Raw genomic sequence first — 20,608 nt, forward strand, 5'->3', positions numbered from 1 at the left:
GTTGTCGAAAACAAGAACTAGAAACAAAATCCAGAAATGTAAAGCCGCCAAAATAAGAGAAAGTGCCAAAATAGATGTCATATATAATCATACCACTAACAGTAAGGAGAATTAAATCCAATAATCCAACACTTGTACCTCAATACAAAATATCCAGCTAAACTCACACTTGGCCTTACAAATCAAATAGATGCATGTAGGACATAAATAAAAACTTATTAAAGTTGCAACTTGCCAACATAAAACCTTAGAAACATCTTACGCTCAAAGACACGCTTGGTGTAGCTTCCAAAAACAACCAAGCAGCCTTGATATCCTCTTCAAGGCCCAAGAATACCTCCATTAGTGGCAAATCAACTGCCCGGCAAGTCAAGTGACCTTAGGTAAAGTTCGGATTCATATCCGAAGAGAATGCAAAGCATCCTTCAACAATTCTATTGGCTTTGGGGGCAACTACTATTGGTAGTGTTGGTTTACGGTGGTTTCAAGGCCTTGACTAATTCAACTATGCATCAGTGAACACCTTAAGCGAGGGGGGTTGGGTATATCCTCAAAGAACCGAGACTTCCTATATTTCTTGGCAGTAGGTGTAGTGGTATTCGAAAGCATCTCGGTTTGAGAAGTGCATGGCACCATCGGCATCGGCAACCGGTGCATCACCCCACCTCCTTGGGTTTCCTCAATATTATCTAAACAAGTTATAGAAACATAAAGTTAATTTCATAACAAGTTAGATGCACAAAAATCAACTCTATTTACTTCAAAATCAGCTAACCTCCGAATCTGTTTCCATATCATCGAACCCATTATTACCCCTTCTCCGGTTGCATGGTCATTCCCAAAAAGAATACAACATTCATCATAGAAAGGAAACAAAACCGCTTAAGACTACTTGGAGGGATGAGCCTATATCCCACAATATATCAATCAATATTTTAATAAAAATTTACAAAGAAAATATATATAGAATATTTTTTACCTTTATGTAACTCTCCCATGCATTATCATCCGCATCAATTCTCTTGGTCTCTTTGTTGAAAGCTAAACCAAACCCACTAGCATCGTTGCATGTTTGGCAACTAACCAAGCGACCTTCATTGTTTTCAACCTTGATCTTACATTGTCGGATACAAGATTCATGCCAAGTCGTGAATTGATTTCATCGGCGATGACGCTTCAAGCTTTCTTTCCTCCACCCATTATCAGCCCTCCCCGCCCCATTAGCTAACTCCTCTAACAATACCTCTACCAAAATGGTTTCCATGTTGGGAAACCATCTAATTTGGGATGATCTCTTCCGTTTTCTATTGTCGGCACCATTCAAAGAAGTACTCACACCACCTACCATACCTAGTTTGAAGCAATGAACCAACGATGAACATAGCAAACAAACATATCAAATAGCAAATAAACATAACCAATAAACAATATTACATATCAATCAAAGTACAAAAGTAGAAGAAGGCCGAGACAATAAAATATTATAAGTAGTTAAACCATTATCCAACAAAACAAGAACACCATAATAAAGTCATAATGTCTATTACAAAACACCCTACTAAAATCATAATGTTTATTACACAATCTTAACTACGATTACTCCACATCGTTATCTTCCCACATTGCAATTGACAACTCATCCCTAAAATTAGTCCACCCGATTGGTTGGTTGCATATCAATATTCATATTTGGATCATTAAGAGTGTTGTCATCCTCTTCCTCCTCATGTTTCGAGCTCCTCATCACTCAAAGTCTTTGCTAGGATCTTCTTTCATAAAAAATTGTGCAATGCACAACATGAAAGGATTACCTTTGTGTGTGTGTCGTGGGTTAGGTGGAAATTTGGATGCCTTAGATAAGCAAATCGCTTCTTCAAGATACCGATTGTCCTTTCAACAACAGTTCGCAAGGGCGAATGGCCGAAAAGTTATATTGTTCTTTATGATTTTCAGGTTGAACTTCACCTATCTCTCTAAGATGATACCAAGACACCACGGTAAAGCGTGAGAAACCCCGGCACTAAAGCGAACCCGGCATCCAAGATAGTACTTACCATTTGGAATAGTAAGTTTATGCCCCGGACGAGACAACGCACTCCTTAATAACCTTCCATCGTGGCGGGGATCCCTCCCACCACCGCAAGCACGTATGTGAATCTCATGTCAAATGTGCAAGCTACCAACACATTTTGGGTGACTTGACCTTTCCTATTACGATACCTAGCACATGCCAATGGCAAATTAATTTGAAAGTGTGTACCATCAACCGCACTCCACCGTGATCCTAACATAAAAACTTGATTAATATTGACTAAACTACACAAAACCTTGTAATCAAAATGATCCTAACAAATTTTCCAAAAGTTGACTCACCTTAAAATAGCAATGCCAATGATGCGTGTTGGAACACTCGCGAGGAGAGTTCTCGCGGTAGCATTTGTTACTAACTCTACGAATAGGCGAAGGATTGCGGCCAACACAACATGGAAATAGCGATTATCTTTTTTCTCCGAACGGAAGAATTGAAATGTTTCATTCGACAAGCATATCATGCCCAACCGTGTTAAGAAATAGGGCCACTTGCTCTTCCACCGTAACATGTCCGCTATTGGCTAGGCCATGACCACGCAAACGATTGCCAATCGACAAAACATCGACCGTCTCATCCTCAATTGCTCATGGCAGAATCGGTCGATGGTTGTATACATCCCACATAAAACAATTCTCCGCGACTTGATCATAATTGAGACGAGGAGCTCTTGTAAGAGTTGGTGGAGCCCTACGCCCTAGGCCTATACAGCCCCCATATACCTTCTCCTATACCACCATGTCATCATCATATGGGCACCCATAATTATAATTAGAAATGCCACTAACCACGGCTCGCGTTCGGTCATCATTCTACAATACCTCAAAAAATAAAAAATTAATAAGGTATACAAATTATTAATTGTGTGTCCAATATCCACATATACAAAATCATATATCAATGTTCTTAAAGTTATATAGATTTCACAAGATGATCTATAAAAATATTTGGCATGATTATTAACAATTAAAGACATATTAATTTCAGCACACTCAGCACCTCCACTAGCACACACAAACAAATTCAAAATAATTTCAAAAGAGATAGAAGTAACGAGTTCATAATGAACACAGTCCCAAAACACAAGAGACAGAGTTCATAAGTTCATAAGTTCATAAGTTCATAACACAGTACCATCAACTGCACCCAAGATAGTAATATCTAAAATAAATTAGCACAAATAAGTTTTATTTTCAAAACATGACCACCCCAAAATAGACCAAAGCCTCACAACCCAGCGGTCAAGTGTCCCATCTTTCTTCATTATTTTTAACTTTGATCGGACATTGGCAGATACAAGAGTCATATTTAGTCGTCGATTTATTTCATTAGCAATTCGATTCAAACTCGCTGTCGTCCACCCATTAATGGCAATATAACTGTTCCTTCTCCCACTAGAAGCCTCCTCCAACAACACCTCAATCAAGATCGCTTCCATATTGGCATTCCATGTAACTTCGGGGAATTACCACGCATTGAATTAACACCACCACTTGCCATACCTAGTTTAAAACAAATAATATTCGAGGCATTTATGCGGTGAATGACACATAAAACCCTCTAAAACAAATCTAGTATTCGAAGCATTTGTGTTCTTAATATTTGGTAATTTTCATGCATAATTGAACTAAAAATCTAATTTTCATGCATTACAGTGGCATAGGAAAGGCATGCTTGAAAAGGTAATGGACCCTCATCGGATATGAAGGTATAAACTTCGGAATTAAGCTAAAGAAGTTTGTTGAAGCGGCTGAAAAGTGTTTGGCGGATTATGGTGTTGATAGGCCATCAATGGGTAAATACAAATACCCAAGTTCATAATTTCAACTATCGAGCCTTTAAATCGAATAAAAACCAACATATCTAAAGCAACATAATTAATTGCAAGATTTATAAACATAGGCCCTATAAGTTAAACCCTCCACGCGACATCAGAAACTTTGAATCATAAGCATTCTTATCTACTAACAATAACTGAACGGTACTCAAAATTATAATAACAATAAAAAAAAGTAAACATACCATATGATGATCAACTAAAGCATACTCAATCATCATCCAATCAGTAAAGTCAAACTAAAATATCCGTTAGGAAATAAATAAACTAAAATATAACGCAATGATCAACTAGGTTTTTTATATTTAGTTTTATTAAATGCAATGATCAACTATAAAAGTGTGTTTGAGATGATTGAGAAGGAAGATGTTGTGTTCAAAGTTTACATACTTCACTGCTGATGTGATAGTGTTTCTAATTCAGAATTTATTTTCACTGTTGATGTTGAGATGATTGAGAATATAATTTGGACCAATGACAATATACTTTCAAGCTTAATGATTCTAGTTATAGCTAGTTTGGGAAATGACTCAAATGAGCCATTACTAACAACAATGATAATAGAGCCATAAATAACAGATTAAGTTTTGAGCACGTTATCTTGAATTACCGATTACATCTTGAATGTGTATAATATATACTCGGACCAGTAGAATATTTTCTTAGAATATATGTCTTGGGTTAGTCATATTTGTAAAGAGTTAAAACTAACTATTGTAATAAGTACACTCGGTAGTTATCATAAGTCGTAAAGGGAGGCGGTTGAAAACTGGATGTATTGATTAAATAGTCGACACACACACTCAAAAAATTTGAAGGGTTAGGCGTTGGAATGAATAGTTCTGAGTTAGTCGGTTAGTGCACCATGTCTAGAAGTATGTGGAAGCGTGGCATTCATATCGACCATAACACAAGCGTTGGTGCACTTTTTTATCTCTTCCCCACACGAGCCTTGGTAGTTGGTACACTTTCGAATTTTCTTATCTCTTGGAACTCACATATCGCGATTGTTTTTAACAAATTACCCATAAGCACCTAAAAGCCATATTGTTTTTATCAAACTACTCTCAAGGGTATCTACGCCATATGTATAACAAATTATTAGCAGCACCTAAAAACCAACTACTCCAATGATCAAGCATGTTTAGACTTCTATTAGCAGGCACCCTATTAGCCCCAAAAGCTAGCTGATATATCTCTCGGGAACCTAATGATAATTAAATTTATACGTAATAGTTTTGTAGATTACTAAGTCTGACACACACAGGCTTGCTTTGTGTATGAATGGATCAAGAAACTTTCAAGTTTCTGTTCAAGAAACCTTTCGGTGTAACATAGTACACTGAACTCCACTTTTCATAAAACTAAAAACATAGTATAATTGAACTCCACACATTTAGAAATCAAATTAAATTTGTAGCAATCATAAAACTACAGATTCCTAGCAATCAAATTTGTAGAAATCAAATTCTAAAGCATCAAATTTGTTTTGACTTAATTTCTTCAATCTTCTTCAATTTCGAAAGTTACCAATAAAAAAAGCGTGAGAGGACGAGAAAATTTTAATGAAGGAGAGATAGAGATGAAGAGAGAAGTGAGAGAGGAGAGCGGTGAGATGAAGAGAGAAGTGAGATGAAGAGAGAAGAGAGAGAGATGAGAGGAGAGCGCGACAAATTACCTTTTGAGTTCGAGCTTGAGAGATGGAGAGCGAAGTGCGGCTGTGAAAGAGAGAGAGAGAAGAGATGGTGGCAAATTTTTAAAGCCCTAGTGGGAAAATAAGGGGTGGCAAAAGAGTTTAGGGGGGGAGCTGGATTCTATTTTCCCACTTCTAGTGGGAAAATTTCATTTGCCGGCAAATAACAAATAGTGTTTGCCACTACCCTTAAATGCAGCCAAACACTGGCAAATGGTGCATCTAGTGGGAAAATTTTATTTGCCACCCCCATTTGCCACTAAACAAACACACCCTAAGTAATTAGTCGAAGAGGTCAGTTTTGTTCAAGAACTGAATGCAATAGAAGTAGGTCTCTTTTTATGTTTGGAGACTAAACTTATTCTAATTCAGGTCTGCTCAGACTCACAAAGGGCAATTCAAATTTTGAAAGGGAAAGAGACAGCGCCTTGGTACTATATGAACATTGTAAGAGCTATAACTAAACTAGTTGCTCTCTTACTTGATGTTAAATTTTGTCATGTTTATTGGGAGGCAAATAGGAGTGCGGATTATTTAGCTAGTCTGTCTTCTTCCAGTAATGATCAATATGTAACTACCCACCTCTTGATGCTATACTAGATGAGCTTGTAGCTACTGATATGGGAGGAAAGGTTTTCATTAGATTTTAATGCAGGTCCAAGGGTATGCTTAACCCTATTATCTGTTTAAAAAAAAAAAAAAAAAAAAAAAAAATAATTAGTTGAATCAGAAAATAAACTAAACTGTTAAAAATGACAGAACATTGAGTTAGATAGATGATACAGAAAATACGGGGAAAAAGCACTTACTTTTGTTGAAAGATTACAGAAAGAATTGGGAGGGTATTTGTCTGTTGCGGACACTACAATTGTCTACGGAACTATACAAGAAAAAGCTAGAACTCATCTGAATGAGTAATATATAGCACATTCATTACATATAAGACCAGACAGCTGAACTTAATATGATAAGAGAACTGGTCTGAGATCAATACAATGTACTAACAAGTTCAAGAATCTGTATGGTATACAGTATTAAAGAAGATGGAATGTAGAAGTAGGTCGAGTACACAAGAAAGAGAAAAGAGAAAAAAATGAATATAAAAGAAGAGAAAATATATTTAGAAGTAACCAAAAGAACTGACTTCATTTCGCTTGAATTCCACCATAGTTGTTGGTCATCATCCTATCTGCTCCTAGTGGCACAGCAAACTTCAAGAAAAGTTAATCCTCATCGACCTTGTGGATTAACGAGTTGTGAGAAAACTGCACTTGTGGTCAGACCATCAGACATGTCATCTATTGAGCTCTCGCCTCCATGGCTTCCATTAGTCCCACTGTTAATGGCTCCAGTTGTTCTACTTGACCTTTCATCTGCAATGAGGCTTGCACCATTTGGATTTTCGTGCAACTGGAGAGCAAACTCAAGGTTCCACAACACGTCACCCATAGATGGGCGATCCTTTCCTTGATCGGACAAGCATTTCTCAGCTGTCTCGGCAAATTTCTTTAAGCACTTTCGGGGTTCACCTTTCCCTTTAGCTGAGGATCGATGATGTCCTGGAGAATTCCCTTCCTTTGGCAGTGCAGAGCCCAGTCAGCTAGACTTACTTGCTCCTTTGGAAGGGTAGGGTTTAGTGCAGGCCTTGCACATAAGACCTCAAAGAGGACAACACCAAAAGAGTATACATCAGATTTGTCCGTCAACTGCTGTCGTCGGAAATACTCAGGATCCAAGTAACCAAAACTCCCTTTCACCACAGTACTAACATGGGTCTGGTTGAGATTTGGACCTGTTTTTTGAGAGACCAAAATCTGATACCTTGGCGACCCAATTGTCGATCCACCAGAATATTGGTGGTCTTTACATCCCGGTGAATGATGGTGTACTTGGCACCTGTAAGGTAGTAAAGTCCTCTAGCGGCTCCAATGCAAATCTCCAACCTTTGCTTCCATGAGAGTTGAGGGTTGTTGCTCTTATATAGATGCTCCCTTAGAGTGCCATTGCCCATGTAATCATACACCAAGATCATCTCATCATTCTCTTCACAGAACCCAATCAAAGAGACCAAATGCCTGTGTCTCAACTTCGACAGCATCTCAATTTCAGTTCGAACTCATGAAGACCTTGTTCTGATGATGGATTTGCTCTCTTGACTGCTACTTTGGTCCCTCCATCAACAATTCCTTTATAGACTTTCCCAAAGCCTCCAACTCCAATAACCTGAGACTCTTCGAAGTTCCTAGTACCGGACTTCATCTCTGCTAAAGAGAAATGCCTGCAAAGACCTTGAGCCAGAGGCGAGAGTGTACTACTGGAACAACTCTTGCCTGAGGTCGTTGATTTGCCATTGCTATTTGACCAACTTCCGTAGAGTGGCAACCATCCTGATGTAGCACCACATTCAGATCCAAGAACTCTCTTTTTTCCTCAGTATACACCACAATGCATACAGCCAGTAAAACCAACAGCACCAGCTCCACCAGCAGCACCAGCAATTAATTTTTCTTTTTTTTTTTTCTTCTCTTTCAGCTCGTCTGCCACAATCCTGAGCCAATTGCGATCGTACTCCTCCATTTCTTTTGATATTTCCGGGTTAGGCCCTGCCAAGTTGCCCAATGTATCATTCAACTTGAAGATTTCTAATCCATTGAGGAGTGTATCATAGAATTCAGGTGTCATCGACTTGTCGGGGTTCATTGTGATAAATCACGTTATCATTCCCTAGGACATATATTGCATAATCCCTGTACACAGGAACATTTATCGCTCCAGTTCATATTAGAATATCGGCACCTTGTTCTGCCAGCTGGTTGTTGATGAAAATGTTGAAGACTCTCTGGTTTACCTTGGTATAGCTCAATTCACAGAAGTGGAGCCTTACCATATAAGTGAAATTGGAATCAACCTGAAACGTCCATGAGATATTAGAGTTCGCATTAACAGCCGAATCCATCCCCAATGCTCTTGCTGTCGCGGTACACATCAACTGGGGGCGACATATCCTGTCAGGTCCTTTGGATAAAGGATTTTTCTATTTGCTTCAATGTCAGGGATCATTCCAAGATTGCCATTATATATAAGAGCTGTCGTCATACCATTGTCGAGTAAGCCCAGAGTCCTTAGTTGCGAAATGAATTGTCCACCAACATTCAACCTATACATTGTTTGCAGAACTGAACTCTTTGTATTAACAGATTCCTCACCAAACCCGACCATGATTGCTCGTTTGAACAAATCCGGCATTGAAATGACCTCAATTCCATTTACAAAGGCATAAGAGTCCTTGTGATCAGGAGAAGGTGTGAAGGTGATATTCAAAACTTCACCAGAAGGATAGAGAGAGTATTCTCTCAAAATGTGGGACTGTGTAAGAGCAAGAGCTGTAATGGAACTATTAAAATTCTTAAGTAAAGTAACTCCATCTGCGACTACTGAAAAGTAGGCGTTATTGGAAAGATAGGTTTCATAATTAGTTGGATAAAAATGGAGTCTGATCCAATGCCTCGTCTTGCCGGGAACTTTGAAAGAATACGTCAACTCCGATTTTATAATCCTTGCAGACATATAAGGAATAGTGGAAGGAAGAGAAGGAATAGTGCAGACAATATAGTAGTTTACAGTCATATCAAGTTTCAGCTCAGAAGTGTAGAAATGGCACTGACCCTCATTACAATGGAAGCCAAACATTATAACTTCCCATACACAGATGAGACTCTCGCATCTCAACCCTTTAGTTCTAACATCCACTCTTACCCAAGTACCCGACCACTACAGCAACTTCACATTGCAAATAGCATGCTCAGAGATAGTGGATTCGTCATAAAACACTGGACTATTCCTGTCCTTAGAGCGTATTTTTGGTAGATATGATTGGAATAAATCATATTACACCACAGATGGGTGACCAACCTTCATGCTAACCACAAATACAAAGCAGACTCAATATTTACAGATCGCTCTAGAATGAATGTACAGGACAGAATTAGCTTCACCTTGTTGGTTAGACGAAACCCATATGTCCTAAAAAATAGTGGTATTTTAGGTCATAAAAGGCTTGGCCCTGAAATAGTGAAATTGGACAAAACACTCCAACTATTGGAGGAGAGGGCATCAGTGTTGGTTTAGAAACAGCACTCAAAGGTGAACCTAGGCAAGCCTATGCACCAGGCATACCTAAAAGGGCCTACAGCTACGTCTTAAAGACCACCTGTGCTTATATTTCTAGGGGCTGGTGAGGCTGCATAGTCAAAGTGATATCCCTAGGGGCAGGTGCATGGTTAACCATTTCATGCAGCAGAAAATGCAAACTTATATTGATAAATCAAAATTAGTTTATCAGTAGCCTTTTTATTTTCAATCGTTTAAAGTTAATATGTTGATATAATTTATGGAATTACATCAACACCAAGATCAATAGTCAAGGGCTAGTTCTCCAGGACCAGAACCCCCAACCCCACTACCCCAGTACTCACACAAACAAGTAGAACCAGAAAATATGAAGCAGAAACCGAAGGGGAAAAAAAATGAAAAGCGCTAAAAACCAACAAGATACTAGGAGTAGATTTTCTAAAAATTCCCAATGACTAGGGTTACCGCACAAATTCCTTCCCTTCGAATAAAAACATTTCACAAAGAAAAATATATATAAAACATACAGATACACTATCAACAAGTGAAGTCGTCAACTAAATGTAAATAACACAACTTGCACTACGTTTGTGAATGAAGCAAGCACACCAATACCAACAAAATATGGCGAAAATTTATTACTACAGAATATCAAGCATTACTTTCATATGCGAAAAAACTCAACCCAAGCACTATAAGTAAAATTTCCATAATTTAAGGAAACATAAAAAGAGACACACACCTTCTTCCTGCAAAACTTAAACAGCGGATGCAAATATCTGGCACACTGCTTAAACGTAGCAAACATTTGTTTCCCCTTAGCAGTTCTCTTCTCCGAATCGGACTTATCATAAAGCTCCAGACTCCACTCAATCAAAAGCTTCTTAAAAACACAAGTATCTTATCCTCATCACACAACTCCTCAAAATTGGCCTTCATCCGTTTCAAATCCTCCCCGACAACTCCTCATCTCCACTTAATTCATCTTCCCCACCACCATTCCCTCCTTCCCCATCTTCCAACCCATCCTCATTCTTCTTCCTTTTCCTATCACTCAACCCCGTCTTCTGCCTTTTCTTCAACTAGTCTGCCCTTCAGTCATATCACTATCCACCTCAAAAACACCAGCTTTAAGTGTAAACTTAAGCCTATTCAATCTAGAATCATCATCTTCACCAAATAAAGTAACAGGCTGTTTTAAAAACCTTAAACGACGTATTACTTCTTGTTTGGGTAACACCATGTCATCAATCTTTTGTTCTTCTGGGGTTTTTAATAAGTTTTGAAGACTGGGCGTTTGTTATTGGTATTTGAAGATGAAGATTGATTATGATTGTTGGGCTGTTTTGTAAAATGAGTTTGCTTTGATTTTGATTGTAGTTCACGTTGTTCTTCTTCACGGTTTTTTTGGATTCTTTTCTTTTCTAATTCTGAACTCCTCCTCCTGTTAATTCTTTTCGTTTCTTCTTTAATTCTTCTTTCAATAGATCCATCCTCAAATCTGCAAACTTTTTTCTTTTTTGTGAAGATGATATATATATATATCTCGAAAGTTTTACTGCCAGACGAAATGCCGTGATATATGTTTGATATTTCAGATATGGCATGATATTTGTGCCGACAAGAAACTAGTAGGAAACTTTGATTTCCAGAAAAACTATTTGTACATATATAAGTTTCTTATACAATGTGCAATCAAAGGACTGTGTCAAATAGTACTTTGGAAATGTGGAGGTCGATGGTGGTAGGATCACAGTGAGCAATGTAGTTGTAGCTCTTTGCAACAGTTAAAAAAGTTTGTTTGATGTCCTGAGCAATTTCGTTGTTGTTCCTCTTGATGACATGTTGGACAAGCTTTTGCATTTCAAGCTCTACTGATTCTGTTGGTTTGTTGATGATGGCTTGCTCTTCCTTGATGTTGGAGTTTTGTGTTTGTTGACGAAGGCGGTTGCAAATGTTATTGGTTAGGTTGGTCAGATGCATGTACTCCGGTTGAGAAACGAGGTCTAATGAGAGGGAGTGGCCAGCGCATAAGTTTATAGTGTTTACTAAGAGCTCTGCTTCATTGTTTGGGATGAGGTGTTTGTCTTCTTGACTTGGCCAATTATGCAACCATGTATTCCACTGCAATCAAAAATGATATCCACTTAAGGCCTATATATGCGCCGAAATCCTTTAATTAAGAGGTGCATTGAAGTAGTATTAAACAGTGTGCACTTACAGCGTGTTTTAGGCTGTGGTGCACTTCTTTTTCGTAGACCTCTAGAACTTTTGATGAGATATCACTCAAGGTAGTAAGTATAGCCTCGGCAAGTTCATTTCTAGTCTCTTTGAAACCCAATCTCCTGCATTTGCAACATTTTAATTTTCTCCAAGAACTATTCTTAACCAAATAGACATATGAAAAAGTTGTGGTTCAATGTTGAATTGATAATGTACCCGTTAATAATATGCTCGATACTATTGTTAAAAGCTTGGATGAAAGCTCTCTTTTGTTTGATGGTGATTGCCTCAAAGTAGAAGGATACGGCTTCTATTAAGGCTGTTGTTTGTGCCCAGGCAAGTCTCTCAATTGCTCTGTCTGGTTCATATATATTTGACATTGCCAAAAAGTAGGCTTTCAGTAGGCTATCTTCACTGAGACCAAAATCTTTCAGGTTGAACTCCTTATACCACCTGGACGAAGAATATCGTGATTTTTTATGTCAATAAATAGGATTAATTTTTGTAAGAGTTAAGAAATAATACTAATTCCACATACCTTTCCATATCAATCCACTCCAGCTGATGCATCTTTTGGCAGTGATCATAATCCAACTTTGCTAAGTCAAGGTAGAGGTTGTTGCTCACGTTGTACATCCTTCATCAATATGATTCATGTTAATTATTTTCATCCTAAGGTTTGTTTGATTCATTGATTGTGCTGAAAAATCCATCTATCGTTACATTTTACATGAGTACATGTGCTTACCTGTATAGCACTTTTCCGATCCAGACATCATCGTCTCCACCATACTGGTCAATGTAGTACCTTGTCTCTATACGAGGCAGACTTGCACACCATGGAACATCCAGAGCATATTGTACCTAATAATATGAGCTTATTTTGGTTATTGGCAAAATACATCATCTTCAAACCACCCATAAAAAAGGCATGAAATTATATCTCTAGATTACCTCTCCCTTTAAGTCCTTTGAGACTATCCATCTGTCTACAACTTGTCCTAGATCTTGTTTCTCTGAGAAATTTAGAGGCAAACTTCATTGCTTCTTCAAGAATATTTTCACCAGGAAACAATACCTGAGATGCTCTGTACAAGCTTAACATTTCTGTAACTCCTTGGTTCATTTGTCCAATGAAACAAAAAAATTGACCTTCTTTCTCAAAATGTTTAAATGCATCTGAGAGAAAACTCAAGTTAATAGCACACACGGATAACCTAAGATTGATTTTAAATACTTTGCGAAATGGTATTGCCAACTTACTAGCCCCAACTTCATAACCATGTAAACGTAACATCCTAAAACCCATTGATGTATCATCGATGTCAAGTTCAACTGTATCTCTAGACCAACTGATCCCATTGGGTGTCCAGTATCTGGCAAATGCTAGTGTTAGAAAAGGCAGAGCCTCGAGAAAAATACAACAATTCAAATATGATATATGATAATTTTCTGTTTGATAGATTTAATTCTAATTTAAATTACCATACCCATGGACATAGTCAAGGAAGTCATTGATTTCTGACTTAAAGTATCTTGAAACCCCTAAAGCTCCAAGCGATCGACAACCCATAGGCCTTTCGAATAGTCAGTTGGGTATGTATGTGGTACTACAAGGTCAAAAACTCAAAATGAGCATTTTATTTGTAACCATTAAGTAGCATAGAAGAACATTCACTATACTAAACAAAAAACAAAACATTTTATTTTACCTCCTCCATTGAACCTGCTAACAATATTCGTGAGATATTTCAAGCATTTTTCATCCTTCGTCTGCATAAGGCATATGCTGTAGCAGATGTCGAACATAAGAACGAACCATTTGGATGTTGCAGCTTGAGAAGTTTTTCCCAGTCCAGATCATGAGGCATTCCTTCCAAACTATATAGCAGTGTTGTTGGCACACTGTGCAGAATTTCCATTGGAATCCTACCTTACACACAAATGCATGTAAATAAAATCTGTAAATATCAGCTTAACACACTTATAAGCTATAACTATGATGTTAAAGGCGCAAGTGCTAGCTAGGTGTTGGAGGCTTGGAGCTGAGTGTAGGTTGTTCTATGTGCGAACCTAGCCTTTTACTGCTGAGACTTGTACTACCTATCGAAAGTGGAAGTACGTAAATGAAGTTTTACCTTTTCAGCTTTACCTCCCTTCTTGCATATAAGTCTTGCAAAACGGTATCATCCTTCATAATTTCCAATCCTAACTTCTTCGCCATTTCAAGGAGACGAGGAAATCTAACTTCAAAGCCACTTGGCATGTGCTCAGGATCTTCGTCTTTGAGTTTGTGAAGATTTTTTTGAAGAAAAGACATTCCTGTCAAAAGATACAAGCAAGGAATTAAGAACTAGGAAAGTTACTTAGTATACATAATTAAAGGAATTGAAGCTAAGCTGCAATTGAATCATTTCTCATCACCTTTCTGAACTCCATCTTTTTTGTATCCTTCTGTATCTTTCTGTACCTTGGCTCTGACTTTGCCAATTCAATCAATCATATACAATTTCCACCCATCCAACTAGATAACAAAGATACTAAAAATTACAACCAAATGACCAATCAACACAACATGCCTATATGAGAACCAATCAGTTCACATATATGGTTCTCTTCGACACTTTTCATCAAGTATTTCAGATGGTACACAAGTCTAATGGGGTCTACTTAGCCTGAACAACATAGAACAACACCCACAATTTATATTACACAAGCTAAATTAGCTCTTGCTTCCAGTACCACACTCTTGGTACTTGTTTCAAATCAAGTGATAAAGAACTTTATGTGCGACAAGGATTTGATGCACTATAACAATCTAAAATTCAGCAATTGTTCAGCACAAGGTCTTTTTCTTCCTTAACGTACAAATTAGAATAGTTAAGCTTCTTACCAAGTCAGCAAGGTAAACTCCACAATTGTGATTACGCCTTCTCCACTAAATTCCTCAAACCACTATATCTTAATACCCACTGTCACAATCAATTACCCAATTCAATCCTTTGAAATATATCATAATCTAACGAAATCTAACACTACTTCAATCTAATCTAAATTAACTAATTGAGAGAGAATTATTCTAACCTTTCGACTAACTTGACGAAGAGACCAAACTCAAATTTCGCTCGTGTTGAAACGATAAAACTCGATCTGTCACACTATCCACACGTACCACTCAATCCCAGTAGCTTATATATAAAAAGGTTGTTGAATTAAAAGGTGAACTACGGAAGAAATAAAGAAATTTGAGTACTTACACTAGTACTAGTGCTACTGACGGAAGAAGATAAAGATGGCTCATATCTTGTCTTTTAGTTTTTGCTTCTTGATAAGTACGAGGTAAACAAAAAGAAATATGTAAGGCTTGACAAGAGCCAAGGCCCAAGCTTACCAAACTTACTAAATAGGCTTCAACAAAGATTCAAACTTATACTTGTCAACAGAGAAAAATTATCAACTCGCAAGCTTGTATCACCGGTTTCGATATCTAAGGAAAAAAGAGATCTTTAACATTCAATTATTATTTTTACAAAACCCATGACGATTTAATTAGGTCCGATAAAATTAGCATGTGAACAATCACATCAAAATACTACAACAAAGACACAAGCTGTATATAAATTGCTTTAAAATTCTCAAACAAAAAAAACACAAATAGTAGAACATACCAATTTAATTGACACCTCCTTTCCACTTTGTATGTTTACAATAATGCACAATCCTAGAAATTGGGGTTCATAAATGATTATCGAAACAAAAAAAAATGGGGTTCAGAAATTGAGGTACTGAATAAAAACGAAAATTGATGAAAGAGAGAGAGAGAGGGATACAAAAAGTTGAGATAGAGATGAGGGGGTTACCAAACTTGAGAGAGAGATGCAGATCTTGCCGATTTTGCTCTAACTTACAAATCATTCTCACCAAAGCCTCACTTTCCTTTTACATTAGGGTTACTGAAAGAAAGAAATATTGGGCGGAATGGTGAAAATCTTGGGCAGGATAGTGAAATATTGGGTGGCGTGAGCAATACCTTCTCTCTGCAAAATAATCTACGACGGTCACCAAAACCAGAAAAGACAACTTGTCTCGTCTCGTATTCGGGACGAAAACTAATGCCCTAGAGTCAACCTTAGTCAACCTAAAAAACAACTACGACGGGGTTAAAACAATTTAAGACGGCAATTATTGTTCTTAATTTAAGGCGGGGTATATAGTCCTAAGAGTGTCCTATTTCTTGAATTCTGGTGTAGTGTCAAAATACCATTAAAAGATACTATATCGATATCATTAAGAGTTTTAAGACGATTACATCAACACCCAAACTCTAGCCATGGCAAAGTTTCCAGGTCCAAAAGACCCACCCTACCCTACCTAAAGGGCAAAGGCTACTAAACCCAAATACAAAAACCTGAGTAAGACTAGGCAGAAGTGCAGAGCCCCAGAAAGTGCCACATTGTGACGAACCAATGTTCTTTCACCCCACCAAAGTAGTCTCCCCCTTTCTCACCCCACCTGCCTCCCATCTTAATGCAAATACCATTACTCATCATCAGAAGGTTGAGAAAACAAATAATTTATAATGTAGATTTATTAAAATACCAGTAAGGCAATAAATATCTCAGTTTTAAAAGTAAATACCAAGTCACCTCTGTAGCTCCAAGGTGGGGAAGGGTCTGTATCTTTACTGTATGCAAAGAAGGTACAAGCTTTATGGTGGTAAAAGGAGATAAAAGTCACTCTTGAGAGATAGATCAAAGAGGAGATAGTTCTCATTGGAGACTTCCATTTCTTTACGCCACAACTAATATGCATATTTGCTCAATCCAGACATCACAATGATCGAATATAGTAAAGCAAAATGTTGGATGGATTTTACAAAAGACAAGGAGTCAAAATAGAGACTGTAATTACACATGAAAGGTAGGAAAAATTAGTAGGGGTTCTGTCTTTAGGAGTAAGTGGGTAACCATTACTGCAAAATGCATCCATTTAAGAAAGTGTAAGGCTCATTGATGGAAAACAAGGGGAAAGCACAGGGTGATAAAATTCAATGACATCTATCTCTTCATCAGACAAAAAAGTAGCTTTACTGAAACAGGAAAAATCAGTACATAAAGCTCATTTACTAGGTACTTAACAAAATTGAGTTTATCATTTTTTTTTGTTGGTTTTAGTTCATGTGCTCTTTTTCTCTTATCAACAAGAGAGCTCAATTAGTAATCATCAAAGCTCTGCCGTGGGACACAAGTACTCCCCAGCCTAGTGTAATCCCAATCATTTCCTTGTACACCTAGCCTATACTTGCACAAGCCAATACATGTAGCAGTCATGAACAAGGCCCAAGAGCTATGATTGGGGTCAGCAGAAGCTACAACCTAAGAAAGATATACCGGGGCTATCACCCCACAGCAAGGTGCTATAAAGTTCAAACTATACATTCAACCTTCGCTTTCTTTATCTCCGTGATACATGAATATGGAACTTAATTATTTTTTATTCTTTTGGGCGGGGGAAAGGGTGTGTCAAATTTGATTTCGCTTTTAATACATCAACAGAAAAAGTATCTCGGATAAAAAAATAAAATATAACCTAGGAGGTTCTAATGATGATGTCTGTTTAATCGTTCATATGGAGATCGTTATAATACTGCTACTTTCGATGAATCAATTGGCGAAAATCTTGTAAGGTTTTGCTTTTACGTTACTTTAGGGTCTCCTAAAATCCAAAGCACACAAGTTCTCAACACAAAGATTATCTGCATAACGCGATGAAATGCTAATAGTTAAAACCCTCAAGAGACTAATCACTTTCAGTGATCACATTTTTTTCAAGGGGTATATAAACTGTCCTCTAGAGCACTTTGGGGATTTAAGTAGGACCCTCCATCGGATTTAGATATGGATGGTTCTTGTCTCAACGTCTAGCGCTATTTTGGTTGCTTGTTCATTTTTTATTTTTCTCTCGTTGTAGTTATAGGCTGCCTCCTCTACTTTGATTTTTATTACTAAAACTGTACTTTACCGAGCAAAGAAAAAAGACAGAAAAGTAAAGTTAAAAGCCTCAAACGATAGCTATAAGACAATTTTTTGACCTCCAGTTGCTCCGAAACTATTCAACTGCCCACCTAGCTAATGCTTTTTACTCAGAGATATGAAGATATCACACATGAATATTTCTTAGCAGTTACTAGAAAGTAACCATAAAATGTTCAAGGCAAATTCAGAGTAAGCAAGATTGGAGCTTACATCGTCATCACCGTCTTCATCTTCAGCATCAGAGTCGTTCAGTCCACCTATTTTACCTAGCAGCTTCTTTAACTCCTTCCCTGATTTGCTTAGTCCACCTTCCTCCTCATCAGCTTCATCATCATCATCCTCTTCATCCTGCAAGAAGCCAAGCATGTAAAGCATTTGAACCTTTCAAATAAATTTTTTATATTTATACAAAAATGCCGAAAATAGATACAGGTTACTTTAACTTTTGAACCTTTCAAATAAAAAATTTATATTTATACAAAAATGCCGAAAATAGATACGGGTTACTTTAACTTTTGAACCTCTCAATTATTTGAGCGCTCTTCCATTTCAAGCTTATGGATCCATTGTATGTCATCCCCCTAATTTGCCATTTTACATAGTTCACCTATAATGATAAGTACTTAATTACAATATCTCCAGACTACACATAATGCATAGATACAAGCAGGGTTAATGGGCCATTAGGAGTTTGGGATGAAAGTTTTGAATGCCAGTGCAACTTAAGCCGTTCAAAGTTAAAATGAGACAAAATCCTTAGTGCCAAACTGTAAACCTTCGTGTCAATGGGTTTCGATAACCCGATAACCGATCCGAACCAAACGGATAAAAAATGGGTTGGGTTTTGATAATTTAGTTTGCCCTCTACCGATCCGAAACCGAACCGATAAGATATTGGTTTGGTTTTGGGTTTGCCCTCCACCGAACCGATATGAACCCGAACCGATAAGATAGTATTTTAGTAATATTTATGATTAATTTTATATATGTTTATCAATTGTGTGGTTAAATTAATTAATTTAATTTAAAATTTAATTGATTTTATTGTCTTCGGTTTGGGTTCGGCTTGCAATATATCTTATCGGTTCGGTTCGGATTAAACGTAATATTATCGGTTCGGTTCGGTTTCGGGTTCCCAATTTTCTTATCGGTTCGGCTCGGATTTTCCAAAACCCGATCCATTGACAGCCCTAGTCCCAAGGCCACGCCGCTAAACTATTAACCACGTGTCCCAAGCCCACACCAATCTTTAGTTATCAGCTGTTTAAAAATTCTTTGTTTTGCTATTAGAACCAAGAGACAAGTACAACGTGTTTGCAGTTGCACTCAAGTATGCCACACAAAACATTTATAAGAATTACATCATATGATGGTTATACTTGAATCTGTGTTGGAAATTTGAGAAAAAATACCTGCAAGGGAGAAGTACTTGGGACACAGAATATGTTGTTTCCCACTCAGTTGCAAGACATTGAGCCTTCTGAAACTCTTTTAAAACCGTTTGGAAATCTTTTGCAAACTTAGCATCGGCAATCTTTTTGCTTGCCTGCAATTAGATAGGGAAAAAAAATCAGAACTAAGAACCACTCAGTTACGAAGAAAGCAAACTTTTGAAAACCATGGAAATATTATAAACTACATCCAACCTAATCGGCAGTTAACATCAAAAGAATCAATCACGTCAGAGGTAATTGATCTGTACTTACACTAACTTCAGTATACTAATATGTTTCACAAGCTTGTTTAAGTTTGGCTCTAGTATCTTTCACCAACCGTCCAATATGTAACCTCGTTTTCTGTCTGCCAGAAAAACAACACCAATTATTCAAAGTACATTGGGAAAGATGAAACAGGGCAGCTATTAACTTCTTCATATATAACTAAACTAGTAAAATATGAACAATTTCACGAAATTTCAAAACATAAAGTTATACTTATACCAATTGATGCAAAAAATTTATCGAAATTTTTGAAACATTAAAAATTGGAAAGAAATAAAAATGATGATGAAGACTTACAACTTGTCGCGGAGCTCGGGGGTGTCTTAAGGAGTACCAAGAGTATTAACGAGGTGTTGGAAAGTGGAAACAACGGTGTTTATTTGAAACACACCCGAAAACAAGTATCTTCACTTTTCTTGTAGCAGCAAACTTGATTCGGTGGTGTTCCAACTTCAAATCTCATGAACAATCGGAGTTCCTTTCTCTGATTTTGTTTCTAGGGATTTCTATTTCATTTTTCACCAAGTTAATGGGTTATATCCTCCGCTGAATCTGTCACGTGTGTGAAGTTTAAGTGCCCGGTTTACCCATGTGTTAAGTTGAGATAGCGTTTAGAAGAATTTCGGGACACCAAACGTGGAAAACGTACCAGTACCAGGTAATGCCTATTTTTAGCATAGCGTTTTTTTACAAATGCAATTAAATAAAAGCTATCTATGGCCATTTTTGTAGTAGTGGTTACAGATAAATCCTTTCCTTCATTTATGGCCTTGGCAAGGTGGAATGATGGTTACTTGTGCCATATTGATAGCACATCCGAAGGATAGAGAACTGATCACCCCAAGTTCGTTGCCTTGTCAGGTGCAAATTTTCCTAGTA

At 37.4% G+C, this 20,608-nt stretch overlaps 2 pseudogenes across 2 annotated transcripts; both read right to left on the reverse strand.

Annotated features, from left to right (window-relative positions):
• Window positions 1-6,512: 6,512 nt before the first annotated feature.
• On the reverse strand, window positions 6,513-11,258 carry LOC147500004 (receptor-like protein kinase ANXUR1; annotated as a pseudogene). The gene is made up of 4 exons (XR_015197051.1): window positions 10,493-11,258; window positions 8,401-8,527; window positions 8,089-8,222; window positions 6,513-8,040 (listed from the first exon to the last, which is right to left on the reverse strand). The product of XR_015197051.1 is annotated as a receptor-like protein kinase ANXUR1 (transcript).
• A 121-nt stretch (window positions 11,259-11,379) lies between these two features.
• Window positions 11,380-20,362, reverse strand: LOC147500005 (ent-copalyl diphosphate synthase, chloroplastic-like; annotated as a pseudogene). Its single transcript, XR_015196146.1, has 16 exons — window positions 20,027-20,362; window positions 19,715-19,808; window positions 19,421-19,554; window positions 18,530-18,615; window positions 18,219-18,356; window positions 14,398-14,450; window positions 14,112-14,295; window positions 13,686-13,902; window positions 13,464-13,583; window positions 13,237-13,349; window positions 12,928-13,152; window positions 12,722-12,837; window positions 12,512-12,610; window positions 12,190-12,426; window positions 11,972-12,095; window positions 11,380-11,874 (listed from the first exon to the last, which is right to left on the reverse strand). The product of XR_015196146.1 is annotated as an ent-copalyl diphosphate synthase, chloroplastic-like (transcript).
• Between the last annotated feature and the right edge of the window lie 246 nt (window positions 20,363-20,608).

Source organism: Coptis chinensis, chromosome 5 (assembly GCF_015680905.1).
Source record: "Coptis chinensis isolate HL-2020 chromosome 5, ASM1568090v1, whole genome shotgun sequence".
In the NCBI taxonomy this organism is placed as follows: domain Eukaryota; kingdom Viridiplantae; phylum Streptophyta; class Magnoliopsida; order Ranunculales; family Ranunculaceae; genus Coptis; species Coptis chinensis.